Source organism: Salvia miltiorrhiza, chromosome 5 (genome assembly GCF_028751815.1).
Source record: "Salvia miltiorrhiza cultivar Shanhuang (shh) chromosome 5, IMPLAD_Smil_shh, whole genome shotgun sequence".
In the NCBI taxonomy this organism is placed as follows: Eukaryota; Viridiplantae; Streptophyta; class Magnoliopsida; order Lamiales; family Lamiaceae; genus Salvia; species Salvia miltiorrhiza.
The window spans coordinates 42,013,070-42,030,973 of NC_080391.1; the positions used below are offsets into that span (position 1 = coordinate 42,013,070).

Genomic DNA, 17,904 nt, shown 5'->3' on the forward strand with positions numbered 1-17,904 from the left:
TAGATAGAAACGAAATTGCATAATTGAAAGTAAAGCATAATTAAAGTAGAAGCAAGTAAATAAACGTAAATAAAATAAATACCGAAATTGCCGAGAAGCAAATCTGTCACTTGATTACAACTCGAACGAAGAACTAACTAAAACTGAATTAAAAGCTAACTAAGAACAAACTAAAGCTCGAAAATAAAGAACTATCTAAAATGAGAATTAAACTAAAATTGTTTTGATTGCCTAAGGTTTAAGCTACTCTTGGAACGAAGGCTAAAAGATTAACTAAGTGCCGGAGGCAGAAGATGTATTTCTTGATTCACGTTCAAGCCCCTTTTATAGACTTCCTTTCAACCCTAATTACCATAAAAAAGACCTTGCAAAACTGGACTTTTAAAGATAAGCATCATAAAATTAAAGGAAAGTCCAGCTAGCAGCGTGCTCTGCAAGTAACGATAGGTCTGGAGACGTAGGCGGCTCTGGAAAGTTTAGTCAGAGCTGGAAGTCAGCTCTGGAACAGTGTTGGTAGCTCTGGGGATGTAGGCAAAGCTGGAAGTCAGCTCTGGAATTGTGTTGACTCTGGTGACTGAGCTTTAGCTCTGTCGAGTTTTAGCTCTGCTCTGGTAGGTTTATTCTGCTCTGGAAAATTCAGCTCTGATAGTGAAGTTCAGCTCTGGAGATGGTCAGCTTTGACTATGGAAGTCAGCTCTGCTTTGATGCAGACCTATCCGCGCAGCTCTGCTCTGGCGCAGCTTCTCAGCTCTGCTTTGGACACCAGTTTGCGCCCAAGTACGCAATTCTGATCCAAAATCTCCAACATAACACTCTTCCATCTATAAAATCAAAATCTCCTGCAAAGTATAAAACAAACCCATAAACACACCAATTTCCAGGATATTTAACTCAAAATAAGCACATGCAAACCCCCAAATTAAGAACAATTAAACATAAATCAACCCCTCACACTTAGCCTTTTGCTTGTCCTCAAGAAAAATCAGTATGAATCCTAGGAAGAGAGCGTTTCACGATGATTATTTCCATCCAAACTTTCAACAAGTCAATTCAAAAATTTTCAATCAACACACATCTCTCGATCATTCAAGTAACTTAATGTTTACGAAGCAACAAAACAGTAATGCAAGTAATTTGATCAGACCCAATTCTCCGCTAGAAGTGAATTCCCTAATGTGATCGTGTCACGGCCGCGCTTGCTAAGGATAGCAAACTCGGGGAAACCGCGACTAGGGGAGGGGATTTAGGAGCGGGATTAGAAAGGGGCATGCTTCGCTTCTTGATGACTCGACTTTGTATAAGGGAAACAATCGAAATAACTAGATATTAACGAGGGCCACAAGGGGGGCCGTACATAATATTATCCAAAATGAGTACTCAAGGAGTTTGAGTACATTGTTAAATAATACATATTGTTTAACGAATGACATAATATCTTAGCAAAAACCAGTGTTCGCAGCGGAAAAACAACAACTCGAGTATATGTATGAAGACATATACTCCGCTCTGAAGTTCTCGTCCTAGGTTGACAAAACTCCGCTTGCACACCACATCCCCGATCACAGCTCAACCTGCACATTTAGAAATACATGCAGGGCTAAGTACGGGAGTACTTAGTGGACACATGCCGAAATATACATACATGCATAATATTTTATTGTCAAGCCTTTCAACAGTAGTAAGATACGAGGGTTTTCCTTTAAAGACTCGTATTTACCAAAAATATCATTTCTTTCATAAATATCCCGCGCAGGCATTTTAACATCATTAATCACCATATCAGTAACTCGTGCCGAGAGGTAGGCCTCCCTCTACGGACACTATGATCGGCCAACCCGCTAGATAACTCACGATCACAAGGGTGTACACTAATTCCGTAGGGATTTGCGGTCCCATCCAGAATCCCAATTCGATTAACGTCAGATAGGCAATTAATAACAAAACATAAAGCATTTAGGCATTGACAATATCATTCAAAATCATAAGCATAAAGTTGTAACAATTCTATAATAGGGTTTTAGTTTATACGTAAGAAAGCCCACCTGGTTGTGGTGACTCACGGCTAAGCCTTAAACGTTTGCGTTCAACCTTGATCCGGAAAAGAAATAACGTAGGGTCTTAGTCCGAAGAAATTCTAAAATAAATGAGGATGCGTAATGTAATTATGCATGGCTTATATTCCTTTTTATTAAACAATTAACCCAACTAGGTTCCGTCCCATGAAGTCAAGTAATTAACTACATTGATTCGTTCTCATTAGGGCGTTCTAAACTGTCAGTAAAACATAATAATCTCCCTTCGAAAGCAAGGGAAAGGAAAAAAATAATGAAGCTTTAAACACCCTAAGTTCTCTTCTCTCTCTCTCTCTCTCTCTCTCTCTCTTTCGGAGGTCCGCTCTGGCCTCTTGGTCCGCGCTGGCTGAGTTAGCTCTGTGGCGAGGTGATTCCTTTGGCGAGGAACGATACCTCTGGCGAAGTGATTCCTCTGGCCTCTGGCCATTCCTCTGGCGAGGTGTCACAGCCCACTTATCCCAAGGACGGTTTAAATGGGTTTATGACTTGGGGTAAATATAAGGAGCGGAAATTAAAGGAATTAGACACGAAATCCAAAGAGATAATATTTAATCAACAACTAGTAATATATATATATACAACTGCTTGGGTAATTTACAAACGATTATGCCATAACGACTAGACCCAAGTGAAAGTTAACCAAAAGGAAAGAGTAATAAGTTTCACAAAACGATAACAAATTCAGAGTGTTTGCAGCGGAAAAACGTGTGAGTTATGCATATGGAGATGCATACTCAAGGTTTCATTACATATCCATCAAAAGAATTCCCGCTCAACACCAAACCATTCCATCGCCTGCTCAACCTGCACATTTAGAAATACATGCAGGGCTGAGTATAAAAATACTCAGTAGCACAAGCCGAAAATACAACATGCATACATATATAAATTGAACTGCCATAACAGTAACACACATGAATTTTCGTGAAAGGCATGTGCTTACTAAAACATTTCTTTCATTTTCATAAAGGTGGATGCATCCCATTTTCAGTCTATATGATCCATATTTGTCCTTTCTGTCACGCGCCGGGAAGGAGGCCTCCTTACCACGGACGCCAAGACCTGTCGCAAGCGACTCGCGGTCTCCATGAGTGTACACGTTAACCCTAGCTAGCGACCTTTGTCTAGCATAGGATCCCAATTGGATTTCCTTTAAAGTTGGCGAACCAACACAGATAGGATACATATAAAAACATAAACATTTTTGGCAGTCAATCATTTCATAAACTTTTCATTTCATAAACATTTCATTTTCATAAAGGGCATTGAACATATAAGCATTTCATAAAAACTGAATAAACAGTTAAAACATATCATGCACATATATTCGTATAAGAGGCCTACGTCACGCAGGGGATCTCTATATACGTATAGTAAAGTAATGCCCACCTTAAACGTTCTTAAAGCTGGCGTGGAGTCGCTTCCTCTTCGGCTTCACTTTCTGTCGCCCGGACCTTCATTGATGAAGAGTCGATAAGTTCGTGAAGAAATTGTCACAAGACAAAGTCTAATTCTACGTGCCTAGGGTATCTTTTAAGGTTTTAGGGTTCTAGCATCCATAATCCGTTCCATTAAGACAATCGAAAACCAACATAACCTTGACTAGTCATGACCTCACGTAAATCACATAACAACAAGATAAAAGAAATTAATATCCTTAAACTTAATATCATTTAGAAATTCACAAGCTCACATAAGAGAAACTTCATTATTCACTTACATAAAAATTAAATCAAGAGATTTTAATTCACTAAAATAATTTAGTGAAATTTCAAACACATTTTTTTTTTTTTTTAAAGAAATAAGGCCAATATTTTCGTAGGCTTTATTAATCGATTAATAACCCAAAATTAATTAAAATGGGCCCAATCAATTAAATAACACCCATCAAGATTTAAAGGCAAAATGGGCCCAACAGAATTTAAAATAAAGTGTCCAGCATTTAAAATTCGGCCTACTGATTTAATGCAAAATTCGGCCCAAACAATTTAAATTCCTTCTCTTTTCTTTAAAATTTTCAGCCCAGCCATTAGAGGCTTAAGCCCAAATAAACAAAAAACCTAAATCTATCATATAACACACACACAACACACCAACACACACATAAGCTCTTTCTCTCTCTCTACCTCTCGGCTCTCTCTCTCCCGACTCTCTCTCTCTGCTCGGTCGAGTGCGGCGCCGCCTCGCCGAGCACCTCCCTTCCCCCTCTCATCTCTCTGACCTCCTCCGTCTGCCTCCCTCTCTCTCTGTTCTCTCCCCCCCCCCCTCGCCGGAATCGATGCATGCGCCGCTTTGATGACCGCCACCGCCGCCTCGCCGTGAAGGAGCTCGGCCGCCGTCCGTCGCCGGAGAAGATAAGTTCTCCCTCCCCTGTTCTACCTTCTCTTCTCTTTTTTTTTTATATAGCAGCCCTAACCATCTCTCTCTCTACCCTCTTCTCTCTCGTTTCAGACAGACAAAGGAAAAAGGCGGCGGCTGCCGCCGCGCCGCCTTCGGCCGTGAGCAGCCGCCGGCTGCTCTCACTCCTCCCTCCGTCCTCGGTCACACACACACAGAGACACAAAAGCCCAAGTTTCAGACCAAAATTTCAAAGTAGCAAAGTCAGGGTTTCTATTTCAGTTCTTGTCTTTCCATTTTTTTTTACAACAAACATAGATCTGTAATTTCATTAATAATAACAATACATGTATGTGTTTGTGGGTGTGCTCTGTTGTGGATTTTATGGCAGAAATAAGGATGAAATAGTCACAGATGTAGAAGTTATCAGTTTAGGGGAAACCTTGTGAAAAGGGGACGAAGATTGTTCTGCAAAAGCATTTGCACAAATGTGAGACTGAGATTTACAATCTCGAATAATGAAAGGTTGGATCAGAAAGTTGTCTTACCTGCACACTCGATCGAAGAAGGCTTTTGAGGTTGAGTTTTCAGTAAATGAGTGGCAATTATATATAGGAAAGAGTGGCTACGCGGAGGAGCCTCATTCATAAAAATTTATATATAGAAAAAAAAAATCAAGGAATCTGATTATTGTAGCTTGCTTGGAGAGGAGGAAATTATGAAATGGGCCAAATGGCTGTTGGATTTTTAACGGGTTGGGCTTTTAAATGGATGCATGTCAGAAATTTAAAATGGATTAATAATACTCATGATCTTAATAAATAAATAAAAAGATCCTTAAATAAAATCATTGAAATAAAATTTTGGTAAAACAAAACTTATCCCATTTAAAGGGAATTTCATGACTTCATGTCCACTTAAAAAAAATCCATGTGGCTCATATAAATATGCTCAAACCACTAATTAAACTTGTGCACCATAATTATAAAAATCCTTTAAATCACAAACGGATTCAAATAATTAAGCACATCAAAACACATATATAACAATTAAATAACATCAGAAAAATAAAACCAGTTTTATTATTAATAGATGCTGAACCCTAATTATTAAAAAATTAAGCTTTTAATCAATGATTAAAAGCCGGGATATGACATACTATCCCCCTTAAAAGAAATTTCGTCCCGAAATTTGTACCTCAGGGAATAATTCTGGGTACTTCTCCTTCATGCTAGACTCGAGTTCCCAAGTCGCCTCTTCTTGATCATGGTACTTCCAAAGGACTTTTACTAAGGGTATCGACTTATTCCTTAGTACTTGAACTTTCCGATCTAGAATAGATTCGGGCCTCTCTTCATAGCTCATATCTGGGCTGAGGATAACGTCGTCCCTTTGGATCACGTGTTTTGGATCATAAACATATTTCCTCAACTGCGACACATGAAACACATTATGGACATTCCCAAGGCTTGGCGGCAACGCCAGCCTGTAAGCTACCGGGCCCATCCTTTCTAGGATCTCATAAGGTCCTATAAAACGGGGTCTAAGCTTACCCTTTACGCCAAATCTTGTAATCCCTTTTGAGGGAGAAACCTTCAAAAAGACTTTATCCCCACACTCAAACTGCAAGTCGGTTCGACGTTTGTCGGCATAAGATTTTTGTCTATCTTGGGCCTCTTTAATACGCTGTCGAATCTGACGAACGATTTCGATCATCTCTTCTACTGTATCTGGCCCCAAGATTCTTCTTTCGCCCACTTCATCCCAGTAAAGCGGCGATCTACATTTCTTCCCGTATAACGCCTCATAAGGTGCCATGGCGATAGTTGCTTGATAGCTGCTGTTATAAGCAAATTCGATTAGTGGCAACACACGCTCCCAATCTTCTCCTCTATCTAGCACGACAGTCCTTAACATATCTTCTAGCGTTTGAATTGTCCTTTCGGACTGACCGTCGGTCTGCGGGTGGAAAGCTGTGCTGAAATTCAACCTTGTCCCCAATTCCTTCTGCAAACTTATCCAGAATCTGGAGGTAAACTTAGAGTCTCTGTCGGACGTAATTGTCTTCGGCACCCCATGTAAACGCACGATCTCCTTGATGTAGAGTTGGGCTAACTTATCTGATCCATACGTGATAGGGATAGGCAGAAAGTGTGCACTCTTCGTGAGTCTGTCAACAATAACCCATATTGCCGTGTTACCTCGTCTTGTCTTTGGTAGTCCTGTGACAAAATCCATTGCAATATCGTCCCATTTCCATTCCAGAATCTCCAAAGGCTGTAGCTCGCCGTAAGGTCGTTGGTGTAAAGCCTTTACTTGCTGGCAAACTAGACAATTTTCGACGAATAAAGCCACGTCTCGTTTCATTCCTTCCCACCAGAAATTCTCTTTTAGATCTTGATACATCTTAGTGCTTCCTGGGTGGGCCGCATAAGGAGTGTCATGGGCTTCGCTCATGATCTTGTTCTTGAGTTCATCGTCATGAGGGATGCATATTCTCTTTTCAAAGAAAATAGCATTGTCGGCTTCTTCGTGATAGTTCTTGAGATTTCCTTCTCTTATCTTCACTCGTAAATTCTCCAACTTTTCATCTTTCCTCTGAGCTTCTACCACCATTGTAACACCCCGTACTTTTATGAGTAGTAGTAGTGTCGAGACACTACAGAGAGTACTACGGTACTGAGATATGAGATTATAATGAGATGGAGTTATGATGATAAATAGAAATATTGAGCATTAGAGTTACACTATTTTGATGAGATGAGTTATTCTTCTAGATAGAGATATGAGTCTGATAGAATCAATGATAAAGATAGAGATGCTGATTGAATTGAGAGAAGAGCATAATTTATTTTTCCCGATGACGGATACAGAGGTATCTGTGAGTTTAATTGTCCTATTGCAAATAGGAACATCTGAAGAAGAATAGAGTTGAGATAAGTGAGTGAGAAACCCTATAGAAGGGAGAGTCGATCTGAGAGATGATTGCTGATTGCTTTAATAAGAATTGTATCCGTGTTTTATCTGAGATGGTTTGAGTGATTTTCTACGTGACTATTTGTTTACGATGATGTGAGTGTGTTTTGTTTTGTGTTATCTTAACACGGATTATTTTCGAGATTTTGGAAAACGAGATTATTTTTTTTAAATCGGGAAATGGCATGCAGCTATTATTATTTTTGAATATCAGTTTTTTTTTATGAGAAATATTTTACTGAGATATATATAAATAAGTTTATGATGAGATGAGATTTTTCCAATAGTTTGAGCTTTTGTATTTTTTTTGAGGAGGTTAAAAATTCATTTCCTTTCGATAAAATGGTGGCAGCTCTGGCGTAGCTGAGCTCTGCTCTGGAGGCAGAGCTGAAAACCGAGCTCTGCTCTGGAAGCAGAGTTGATGTTGAGCCGAGCTCTGCTCTACTCTGACGACAGAGCTGAAAACCCGAGCTCTGCTCTAGTGACAGAGCTGAAATCGAGCTCTGCTCTGGTGAGTCAGTTAGCTCTGCTCTGGCCGAGTTAGTTCTGCTCTGGTGAGTCAGTTAGCTCTGCTCTGGCCGAGTTAGTTCTGCTCTGCCGAGTCAGTCAGCTCTGCTCTGGATGTGAGCTCTGCTCTGACTTGCGAGCTCTGCTCTGGATGTGAGCTCTGCTCTGACTTGCGAGCTCTGCTCTGATGCGAGCTCTGCTGTGGATGTGAGCTCTGCTCTGGATGTGAGCTCTGCTCTGGCGAGCTTTTTAGCTCTGCTCTGGCCGAGTCTTTTAGCTCTGCTCTGGCCGAGTCTTTTAGCTCTGCTCTGCTCTGGTGGCAGAGCTGAGATCGAGTATCTGAGTTTGAGATCGAGTGTATTAATTTCACTAATACTACACTTGAGATATTTTGTTTTTACCACATGCTCATTATCTTGAATGGCAAGTGGATAAGGAGGCTGGCAAGGGATTAGTATGTAGAATTATGAGGGAACCATGCATTAATTAGGAATAGTGCTTTGTCCTTAATCACTCTTCCTTAACAAGGCAAGCATCCCACTTCTCCCTCACACTTCAACTCTCGGCCACCTTCAATCTCTCTTTCCCTCTTCCGATTTTTTCTCCAAAGATCACCATTGATGCACCTCCAAAGCTTCCTAAACACACATCAAGATCAAAATCATCCACCAAATCAAGCTTAAACACTTCCAAATCTTGAATTTTCCAAGAGAACCGTGGAGCTTGATCATGAAGGATGAAAGAGAAAAACTTTGATCTTTGTTAATCTTGGGGTAAGTGATCTTTAGTGGCATAGATCTAGCTTCTATGATGTGCTATGTGAGTTTAAATGGAAGATTGAAGCATGAAAACTTACTCTCTTAGTTTTTCTTAATTTTCGAAAGTTTGGAGGAAATTCATGAGTTCTTGAGTTGATTTGAAGACTTGAATGGTTATATGAGTTCTTGAGCATGCTAGGATGTTAAGTGATGGTTTAGATTGATGATTAGAAGTGATGAAATGAGTTGTGGTATGAGTTTGTTGTTGAGAGTTATGATGTTATATTCAAGTTAGAGATGTTTTTGAGATTTATGATTTTTGAGTTCAAATTGGAGAAATTTCGTAGGCCTACTGACCTACTGTGATCGACGGTTTTTCGATTTCCAATAGCTTTGAAAATTTTATAGCAAGTCCCTACATGAGTCTTGAGTACCCTGGTAAACTTTCAAGTCTTTTCAACTTCGTTTGATATTTCTTTAAAATGCAAAACTTAAACTGCACATTATTACCGAGAATTTCAGAAAACAGGGGAAAGAGTCTTTCGTTTCAGTAGCTTCCTATGTGATCTAGCTTTTCAAATATTTATGGTATCAACCTTATTGTGTTAGCTAGATATCCACCGAAGATGAGCCCAGTTTGACAACGTTTACTATTTTTGAAAAATTGTAACCTTCGGTTGCACAAAACTGCCAGAAATGGTAGATAATGGTAAAAACGTCATATCTCTCAAACCACTTGGAGTTTTCGACTCTACTTTTTTTTAAATGAAACTAGACTCGAAGATCTTTCTTTCGGTATGAGTCTCGAGTCCAGGAGATGTCGGAGTCAGAACAGTTTAAATTTTGAAGTTGAGTCAGTGTAAAAACAGAGCATGTTTTGATGATGTTTGTTTGTGATTTCTTATGTGCCTTATGTGATTGTGTTACCTATGTGTTTGAATGAGATTAGACGAACCTTATATGAGAAATAAATCGAGACTTAGAGCCATGATTTTCTTGAAACCTATCCTTGAACTTAAGGATGTGAGATGAGTGGAGAGTTTATATAGAGTTGAGTAAAGAGATAGAATATGAGATAGAGTATGAGATAAGGCCTGAGAATTAGTCAATGAGTTCTAATCGAGATTCATTTTATGACATGAACTTTCGATGATGATGATGATCCCTGAAGACACGAGAAGAGCAAGGAAGTAAGTAACTCCACTTTGACGGGAGATTTTGAGTAAGGTCTTCAGGTGGGCAATATTTTGAGTATATGTTTATCGTATGAGCTTTCTAAAATGATTTGATGATGTTATGAGATTAACAAATGTTTTTGAGATAAATGATGTTTGAGAACTGTTTGACTTGCCAATTTTTGATGTTGAGCTTGTATGTTTACCCTCTACTGATGAGATGAGACGAATTCGGTCCTGCCACAAGCGGGATTTTGTGCACAGAGGTGACTGTGAGCCGTCTTCGGTCGGCCGGTCACGGTACTTGAGAGGGATGCCTACTTCTCAGTACCTTAATTATAATGATGAGTTGTAGATGCGGTACATACATGTCGAGTACTTGTCTGCAGACACTTAATTATGATGTTTATGGTTAAAACTGCTTGCACAGGTTCTTTTAAGATATAATTCCTGTGTATTGCTGAATTGTGGCAAGTTCAATTTATAGCTCTATGAGCAGCTTTGTTTTTCGGCGATATGTCCACTGAGTATTTATGTACTCACGCTCTGCATGTATTTCTAAACGTGCAGGATAAGCGGAGGGGGAGTATGGTGCGGTGCTGGTGGAGAATGTTTCGGGTTGACGTTTTCTTTCTCTATCGTATGTCTGTTTTGTCGATAGAGTTTTGATATGAAGTTATGTTAAATAGAGTTTGATGTTTAAGATACTTAATTTCCTTTGAAAATCAAGCAATACACTCACGGTTATATGTCTTCATACATATAATCGATTCGCCTTTTGCTGCGATACTCTGCATATTATTCTTCATTATGAAAAATGAGCTATACCCGTTTTGTTTTTGTTCGTGAAATTCCTGATAATCAAAAAGATATAACGATGTTGACGATTTTACCCTTGGATTCATTTATAATGATTTCCTTAACACCTTTTGATGTGAGCTTCCGCTTGATGTTTGACCTATACATCTTGTCTTTTATTCCTTTAAAATAGTCGTATCGATACTCGATCCCCGCTATTACTAGTGTCGGAATCGGGCTGCGACAACCATTTCCCTCAAATTCGGTATAATTGCGACCACCCCCGCTATTGTAGCAGGTGGTTTTATCACCTCTAATCTCATCCTATCAAAATCCCGTATGAGCTCTTCTTCCTTTGTAAGGATGTATCCCAGTTTCGATGGGACCTTGCGGCTCAATGCGTCGGCTACTACATTGGCCTTCCCTGGGTGATAATTTATACCACAGTCATAGTCTTTTACTAATTCGAGCCACCTTCGCTGTCTCATGTTGAGATCCTTCTGCTCGAAAAAGTATTTTAGACTTTTGTGATCGGTGTAAATCTCACACCTGACACCATATAGATGATGTCTTCAGATTTTTAGTGCGTGCACTACCGCCGCTAGCTCCAGATCATGGGTCGGATAATTCAATTCGTGTGGCCTAAGTTGCCGCGATGCATATGCAATCACTTTACCTTCCTGCATCAAAACACATCCTAGTTCATTCTTTGATGCATCCGTGTAGACCACATACTCCTTGTCTGGTTCTGGAATTGCTAGCACTGGCGCCGTAGTTAGTTTTTCCTTTAGCAGCTGAAAACTTTCTTCACACTGGTTAGTCCATGTGTATTTAATTCCCTTTCGGAGCAATTGCGTCATCGGCCTTGCTATCTTGGAAAATCCCTCAATGAATCTTCGATAGTAGCCAACCAATCCCAAGAAACTTCTGATCTCGTTTGGGGTAGTTGGCGACCTCCACCCTTGTACTGCTTCCAGTTTAGCGGGGTCCACCTTGATACCTTCTGAAGACACAATGTGTCCCAGAAATGTAACTTCTTTGAGCCAAAACTCACATTTGCTGAATTTGGCATAAAGGCGTTCATCCCTTAGCGTTTGTAACGCAATTCTCAGATGTTCCCTATGTTCTTCTTTATTCTTGGAGTAGATGCGAATATCATCAATAAACACCAAGACGAACTTATCCAAATAAGGATGAAATACTCTGTTCATGAGGTCCATGAACACAGCTGGCGCGTTTGTTAGTCCGAACGGCACAACTACGAACTCGTAGTGACCATATCTTGTTCGGAAAGCCGTTTTGGGTATATCTTCATGTCTAACCTTTAACTGATGATATCCAGACTTCAAATCGATTTTGGAGAAAACACTCGCGCCCTTGAGTTGGTCGAATAAATCATCGATTCTTGGCAATGGATACTTGTTCTTAAGCGTTAGCTTGTTCAGCTCTCGATAATCGATGCACAATCTCAAGGTGCCATCTTTCTTCTTGACAAACAGCACTGGCGCTCCCAATGGGGACACACTAGGCCTGATGAAGCCTAGGTCCAGCAACTCTTGTAACTGGATTTTCAGCTCTTCCAATTCCTTCGGAACCATTCTGTACGGTGCTTTTGATACTGGCGCCGATCCGGGCTCTAGACCGATGGTGAATTCTACTTGTCTGTCAGGTGGTAATCCTGGCAAATTTTCTGGGAAAACATCTTGAAAATCCCGCACGACCTCTACATCTTCCATTGTCCTTTCGGTCTCAACTCCCCCGTTCAGGTATACAAGGAAGGCTTGGCAGTCTTTCTTGTTCATCATATTCTTTGCCTGTGAAGCTGAAATTATCGGCACTCTGTTCTTCATGCGTATCCCGTGGAAATTCACAGCATCCCTTCCTGGAAAGTTGAAAGTGATTCTCCGCTCTTGGCACAATATCGTGGCATAGTTCTCTGCTAGCCAGTCCATCCCCAGGATTATATCAACGTCCTCCATCGATATGACGTGCAAGTTGTTCGCTATGACCTTAAACGATCCTATGGTCAGCTCTAGGTTTGAGCAAACATGTGTTACTATTGCCGTCCCTCCTATTGGTGAAGAAATTCTCAAGTCCTGATTAGTCTTTTCAGGTTGGAGCTTTAAGGTTTTTACACATGCACTTGTAATAAAAGAATGCGAGGCACCCGTGTCGAACAGAAGTATAACAGGTGTGTCGAGTAATGTGCCCATACCTGCCAAATTCCCTTGGTTGTTTCCTTGCTTATTCTTGTGCAGGGCATAGGCTCTTGCCTGTGGAATTTGCGGTGGACGAACCGCAGGTCGATTCTGTTGCTGTGGTGGTGGTGGGTAGAATAGCTGTTGGCCTCGAATAGCCCTGAGTTGTACTTGGCCCGACTGATTCGGCCCTCTCGTTCCTCCTTGTGGTTTTCCTTGGCAGTCTCTGGCGAAATGGCCCTTCTGGCCACACTTAAAGCAGGTATTGCTGCCAGCCAAGCATATGCCGTGATGTGACTTGGAGCATTTGGGACACAAAGGTGCCCTGAGCTGGCCCTGATTGTTTCCAGCTGGTCCTGGACTGACTGGTCGTCCTTGCCATTGCCCTTGTGGCATCATGTTTCCTTGCCATGGCCTCTTGTTATCTTGGTTGTTGTAGTAACCCCTGTTATTGTTGTTGTTGCCTTCCCATTTTCTCTTTCCACGATCGTTGTTTCCCGGAGCTTGAGTCTGGGTTGGGCGGTCTTCAGGCATAGCTGCTTCAACATCCAGGGCTCTGCTAAGTGCTTCAGAGTGGGTGAGATTACCATGACTAGCAAGTGCCATCTTGATCTCATGCGTAAGGCCTGAACGAAACTTCTCGGCCATCTTTTCATCAGTGTCGATCAGATGAGGGACATAGCGAGACATGTCGCAGAAAGCGCGATCGTATTCCATCACGGACATCTTGTTTTGTTTCAGATTGAAAAACTCTGTCTCCTTCTTCTTTCTGTAACTCTTGGGGATGTATTTATCGTAGATCTCCGTCTTGAAGTCTTCCCAAGTCAGGTTTTCCAATTGTTCAGGGGTCATTGCCCTCTTCTTGGTTTCCCACCAGAAATCTGCCGACCCAGTTAGTTGGAATGCAACACAAGAGAGTCGCTCTTGATCAGTACAGTGAAGAAAGTCAAAAATCCTTTCCATCGCTCTAATCCAGATTTCGGCATCAGTCGGGTTGCCGGTCCCGTTGAATGTTGGCGGGCTCTGTTTAAGAAAAAGTTCTTCAACTCTTCTTGGGGGCTCATTTGCCGCACCCATGTTGTTTCTTGGGGTTCTACTGGGAGGCATTCTATTTTTCAAAGACAAAGACGATCATCAATAATTTCTGATGCATAGTACAACGGTAACGAGAATAATCCATAAGGGTCATACTATCATATATATATACTGGCAGAAAAGATGCCTCATCGAGGACTTTTATGTACAAGCCAACTATACAAAAAGAGTCACACTGGGCAACCTAGATGCTCGAATGGTTCCCGCGGTGTCAGACACGGAGCCCTAACCACTGGAGCAAACCCGGACGTAACCAAAAAAAAAAATGAAGGTGAAGGTAAGTAATCTTATACGTAAGAAGACATAAAACTTAGAGGTATATATATAAAAAGGTTTAAACACACTATGCATAACAAAACATAAGTTTTATTATGACAACTTATCTTAAGGTTTTCTATCTTATTAATCTCAAACCCCAAACCCTACTTAAAACATACATACACACATAAACAGACAAAACATACTATTCTTAAATCTATCGTGTAGCAAAAGTCGATTCGATGTTCCGTCGCGTGTGAACATTCGAACGTAGAGTCTATGCTCAAACCCTTGATGCAGCGTTTGCCTTGAATTCATCTTGTATCGTCATTCTGTGCTTTTCCTTTACCGCGTACATATCTTTTCATTCCTCTTTCATTCTTCTAAATCATCACTTTAAAAAAAAATCTAGATTGTAGAGATATCCTACTAATCTAGTAGTCTATGTTCTTTTAGAATCGTGATCATGCAACTTACAACAATCTATGTTTTCTGGGGAAAGCATGTGTCAATTTTCTATCATTCCTCTTATCATAACATCATAACTGCAAAGATATGCCATGGAACGCAAAACATTCAACATTTCATCATAGCATGCTCTTTACATAAACATGTTCATGAGGCAGTTTAAAACAGTAACATCTTTAAAACGTTGAACTGTAGTTACTTTTTTCCTTGATTGAGCACGATGCAATGGAGTGTTGAGCAGTGTCGTATGAACCCATGTAAGTCTAGTGAATCAAACTAGACCCGACTTTTAGAATAAGGTTTCTAGGGCCAGAACAAACGAACTGCTCTGATACCACTCTGTCACAGCCCACTTATCCCAAGGACGGTTTAAATGGGTTTATGACTTGGGGTAAATATAAGGAGCGGAAATTAAAGGAATTAGACATGAAATCCAAAGAGATAATATTTAATCAACAACTAGTAATATATATATATACAACTGCTTGGGTAATTTACAAACGATTATGCCATAACGACTAGACCCAAGTGAAAGTTAACCAAAAGGAAAGAGTAATAAGTTTCACAATACGATAACAAATTCAGAGTGTTTGCAGCGGAAAAACGTGTGAGTTATGCATATGGAGATGCATACTCAAGGTTTCATTACATATCCATCAAAAGAATTCCCGCTCAACACCAAACCATTCCATCGCCTGCTCAACCTGCACATTTAGAAATACATGCAGGGCTGAGTATAAAAATACTCAGTAGCACAAGCCGAAAATACAACATGCATACATATATAAATTGAACTGCCATAACAGTAACACACATGAATTTTCGTGAAAGGCATGTGCTTACTAAAACATTTCTTTCATTTTCATAAAGGTGGATGCATCCCATTTTCAGTCTATATGATCCATATTTGTCCTTTCTGTCACGCGCCGGGAAGGAGGCCTCCTTACCACGGACGCCAAGACCTGTCGCAAGCGACTCGCGGTCTCCATGAGTGTACACGTTAACCCTAGCTAGCGACCTTTGTCTAGCATAGGATCCCAATTGGATTTCCTTTAAAGTTGGCGAACCAACACAGATAGGATACATATAAAAACATAAACATTTTTGGCAGTCAATCATTTCATAAACTTTTCATTTCATAAACATTTCATTTTCATAAAGGGCATTGAACATATAAGCATTTCATAAAAACTGAATAAACAGTTAAAACATATCATGCACATATATTCGTATAAGAGGCCTACGTCACGCAGGGGATCTCTATATACGTATAGTAAAGTAATGCCCACCTTAAACGTTCTTAAAGCTGGCGTGGAGTCGCTTCCTCTTCGGCTTCACTTTCTGTCGCCCGGACCTTCATTGATGAAGAGTCGATAAGTTCGTGAAGAAATTGTCACAAGACAAAGTCTAATTCTACGTGCCTAGGGTATCTTTTAAGGTTTTAGGGTTCTAGCATCCATAATCCGTTCCATTAAGACAATCGAAAACCAACATAACCTTGACTAGTCATGACCTCACGTAAATCACATAACAACAAGATAAAAGAAATTAATATCCTTAAACTTAATATCATTTAGAAATTCACAAGCTCACATAAGAGAAACTTCATTATTCACTTACATAAAAATTAAATCAAGAGATTTTAATTCACTAAAATAATTTAGTGAAATTTCAAACACATTTTTTTTTTTTTTAAAGAAATAAGGCCAATATTTTCGTAGGCTTTATTAATCGATTAATAACCCAAAATTAATTAAAATGGGCCCAATCAATTAAATAACACCCATCAAGATTTAAAGGCAAAATGGGCCCAACAGAATTTAAAATAAAGTGTCCAGCATTTAAAATTCGGCCTACTGATTTAATGCAAAATTCAGCCCAAACAATTTAAATAAAACGGCCCATTCCTTCTCTTTTCTTTAAAATTTTCGGCCCAGCCATTAGAGGCTTAAGCCCAAATAAACAAAAAACCTAAATCTATCATATAACACACACACAACACACCAACACACACATAAGCTCTTTCTCTCTCTCTACCTCTCGGCTCTCTCTCTCCCGACTCTCTCTCTCTGCTCGGTCGAGTGCGGCGCCGCCTCGCCGAGCACCTCCCTTCCCCCTCTCATCTCTCTGACCTCCTCCGTCTGCCTCCCTCTCTCTCTGTTCTCTCCCCCTCCCCTCGCCGCAATCGATGCATGCGCCGCTTTGATGACCGCCGCCGCCGCCTCGCCGTGAAGGAGCTCGGCCGCCATCCGTCGCCGGAGAAGATAAGTTCTCCCTCCCCTGTTCTACCTTCTCTTCTCTTTTTTTTTTATATAGCAGCCCTAACCATCTCTCTCTCTACCCTCTTCTCTCTCGTTTCAGACAGACAAAGGAAAAAGGCGGCGGCTGCCGCCGCGCCGCCTTCGGCCGTGAGCAGCCGCCGGCTGCTCTCACTCCTCCCTCCGTCCTCGGTCACACACACACAGAGACACAAAAGCCCAAGTTTCAGTCCAAAATTTCAAAGTAGCAAAGTCAGGGTTTCTATTTCAGTTCTTGTCTTTCCATTTTTTTTTACAACAAACATAGATCTGTAATTTCATTAATAATAACAATACATGTATGTGTTTGTGGGTGTGCTCTGTTGTGGATTTTATGGCAGAAATAAGGATGAAATAGTCACAGATGTAGAAGTTATCAGTTTAGGGGAAACCTTGTGAAAAGGGGACGAAGATTGTTCTGTAAAAGCATTTGCACAAATGTGAGACTGAGATTTACAATCTCGAATAATGAAAGGTTGGATCAGAAAGTTGTCTTACCTGCACACTCGATCGAAAAAGGCTTTTGAGGTTGAGTTTTCAATAAATGAGTGGCAATTATATATAGGAAAGAGTGGCTACGCGGAGGAGCCTCATTCATAAAAATTTATATATAGAAAAAAAAAAATCAAGGAATCTGATTATTGTAGCTTGCTTGGAGAGGAGGAAATTATGAAATGGGCCAAATGGCTGTTGGATTTTTAACGGGTTGGGCTTTTAAATGGATGCATGTCAGAAATTTAAAATGGATTAATAATACTCATGATCTTAATAAATAAATAAAAAGATCCTTAAATAAAATCATTGAAATAAAATTTTGGTAAAACAAAACTTATCCCATTTAAAGGGAATTTCATGACTTCATGTCCACTTTAAAAAAAATCCATGTGGCTCATATAAATATGCTCAAACCACTAATTAAACTTGTGCACCATAATTATAAAAATCCTTTAAATCACAAACGGATT

General features: G+C 40.2%; 1 long non-coding RNA gene across 1 annotated transcript; it reads left to right on the forward strand.

Moving 5' to 3' along the window:
• Positions 1-9,695: 9,695 nt before the first annotated feature.
• Positions 9,696-10,717, forward strand: LOC131024616 (uncharacterized). The gene is made up of 2 exons (XR_009101950.1): positions 9,696-9,885; positions 10,396-10,717. It is a non-coding gene; the product is annotated as an uncharacterized LOC131024616 (long non-coding RNA).
• The last annotated feature ends 7,187 nt before the right edge of the window (positions 10,718-17,904 follow it).